This window comes from Carex rostrata, chromosome 32, assembly GCF_964058835.1.
Source record: "Carex rostrata chromosome 32, lpCarRost1.2, whole genome shotgun sequence".
Lineage (NCBI taxonomy): Eukaryota > Viridiplantae > Streptophyta > Magnoliopsida > Poales > Cyperaceae > Carex > Carex rostrata.
In genome coordinates this window covers 1,996,785-1,999,751 of record NC_135949.1, presented here as the reverse complement: position 1 = coordinate 1,999,751, position 2,967 = coordinate 1,996,785, and the positions used below count along the sequence as shown (strand labels likewise).

The window sequence follows — 2,967 nt, the reverse complement described above, 5'->3', positions numbered from 1 at the left end:
GATACTTAATAATTTATTTATCAAAGTTAATTCTTTAAACAAGTATATAGGTTTTGTACATGCAAGTTCAATCTTTTAACAGAATATATAAATGGAATTTCATTTTGTGTCAAGTTTGCAAGGTCACACCTGTCAAGTGATTTTGACCCACCTAACACCACAAATATCTCTTGGCTGAAAATTTACTTAGAAAATTTGAAAACAAAAATAAAATATCAGAAATAAAGTGGTACAACCGCTTTACATTTTGAGGAGAGGGAATCACTTACTGATCTCTATTAATTTTACTCCACCGAGCTTTTGAAGGGGATTTTTCGGAATAAGTTGATACCACATTGAAAATATCGGAAATACAAAATAGAAACATAGGGAGAATCGAAGAGAAAGAGAGAGAGGAGATATGGGACCAGCGCTGATACAGGAGAGCGTATTGAAGCAGGCGGAGATCCTGAAGCAAGACAGGAACACCTACTTGAAGAAAAATCGTATAGGTGGTGCCATTGATGCTAACACGGAGTGGACGTGAAGGCCTAAGTAAGACGGAGCAGATGTTCGATTGGTTGCCGAAGCTTGTCAAGTTTGTTTCTCGCTCTCTTTTATCATCATGTAACTTGAATCGAGTGGAGACTGCATATTTGGATCCAACAGAAGTGTCTGACGAATCTGTGTTGCAATGACACCACGAACAGATCATCTTGACATTGTCAAGGTGCGGATTTCGAGTTATTCTCAGATTCTTCCAACATATTTTATTGTTTCTATTTGCTTGTGAGTTTCATTGCTTGATTATCTTGCAAGTTGCTTGATTGAGATATAATTGCTATTGTTTGCTTGATTTCTAGTAAGTAGAGATAAATTATTTAGTAAAGATAATTTGTCTTTGAATGACATACATATATGACATGCATAATATAGGAAACAATTGATGACCAATGTTCGTGTTATAATTTCTGAAATTAGTATATGTATGGTGCAAGACATAATCTTAACCACGAATTCGGCACAAACAAAGTATTTGCATGACTTCAACTATACATTTTATATAAATGGATTGCATCAGAAATTAGTGGACCTTGTTTTAATTGTTCTAGTGATGAATTGTTAACAAAATCGGTGTGTATGGTCACTTTAGGCAAGGTGTTATAATTTAGACAAGTATGCATAAACCTCAAGTATGGTATTGAATGGTTTCGTATTAGTTTCTATATAAGATTAGACCATAATTTGATTTCAATTGATTGGCTTAACATTAATTGAATCATGTGTCGGTTTCCTTGGTTGCCAATTTATTGTTTGATGCATGTTGATCTCTTGTTTGTTTGTCCAACTATAAATGATTGTTGTTATTTAGAAAAGTTTGATATGAATAAATGACTATATTTCTCAAACAAGAATGCATAATGTTGCATATGAGAGATCATCATGTTTTCTGAAATTTTGGTATAATGTTATTGGAAGCAATTGAATTGAATTATGAAATATTCGGGTAGCGCATAGCTGGGCTGTGTAGGCGCCATATTCGGGTAGCGCATAGCAGGGCTGTGTAGGCGCCATATTCGGGTAGCGCATAGCTGGGCTGTGTAGGCCCCATATTCGGGTAGCGCATAGCTGGGCTGTGTAGGCGCCATATTCGGGTAGCGCATAGCAGGGCTGTGTAGGCTCCATATTCGGGTAGCGCATAGCTGGGCTGTGTAGGCCCCATATTCGGGTAGCGCATAGCTGGGCTGTGTAGGCGCCATATTCGGGTAGCGCATAGCAGGGCTGTGTAGGCGCCATATTCGGGTAGCGCATAGCTGGGCTGTGTAGGCGCCATATTCGGGTAGCGCATAGCTGGGCTGTGTAGGCGCCATATTTAGCTTGCATGTGATGTCACTTGTTAGCATTTCATGGATGTTGGAAATTTCTTATCATGCTATTGGTTACGTGAGAATTACACTTTGGAAACTTATGGTTACTTTAAGAAAATGAGACAATTGCACATTTCCTTCATGAACAGATTACATGCTACTATTTTGATTTTAATTTTTGCAAGTTGTTTCTTTGACTTACATTATCATTGTGGATTTATTTTACTTGTGCGCAGTGTTGGTTTAGTTTCTGTTGGTTGGATCTTAGAATGACTCGACTGGAACTGAATATCGCACTGGGAGATTTTCAATCTCTCACATTTTTCTACTTCGGTGGGTTCCAGGTACCAAGCGCAAGACATGAACACGAGATGTTGAACTAGAAGACTGCGGGACATGCCGCTAAGTTTTTACAGGTATCGTGGCTCGTCTATGTCATTGGTAGTATATGTATATATATTGATAAGATTGTGCATGATAATTTAGTCGCCTTGCGCTGACAGTGCGGCGGGTTGTCGGCCCTGTTGTTGGGGTGTGACAAAGATGAACCTAATACTATCTTGGAGGCTGAATTCGTAAGTTCTTGGTTTTGCATTTTATCAAAACCTAGGGTTGTAACTTTTACATGGTAGTATAATAATGGCCTTAATGAAGATTCTGGCTTGTTTATGCAATTAAGCCTCATCCGAAAAGTGTACTATAAGAAGAAAAAAAAATCACTGCTGAAACGTTCTTCAACCAAGAGTCAAGAGGTCATATAAAATCGCCTACAGGGTTCTCCTAAAAAAAATGAAAAAGGAAAAGATGTCATATAAAATGAAAAGTGTTATAATTGGTGTATTCCATCAAAAGAGATGTTGTAGCCAATGTGCTATTGTTCAAAGTGGTGTATTTGAGCACATAAAAGGTTTGTGAGAAACAATACTAATTTACCCTGAAAGATATTTAATGACACTAGCTGCTGTGCTGACCCAGCCAATATAATTACAAAATGCAGCATAATTAATGATATCTATAGATACTATATATCAGCCAATATAATTACAAAATGCAGCATAATTAATGATATCTATAGATACTATATATCAACTGGGCTTCTGATATATCTATATATATGTAT

At 37.1% G+C, this 2,967-nt stretch overlaps 1 long non-coding RNA gene across 1 annotated transcript; it reads left to right on the top strand.

Annotated features, from left to right (window-relative positions):
* Nucleotides 1–627: 627 nt before the first annotated feature.
* On the top strand, nucleotides 628–2,247 carry LOC144548048 (uncharacterized). The gene is made up of 2 exons (XR_013509215.1): nucleotides 628–709; nucleotides 2,192–2,247. It is a non-coding gene; the product is annotated as an uncharacterized LOC144548048 (long non-coding RNA).
* Nucleotides 2,248–2,967: the final 720 nt, after the last annotated feature.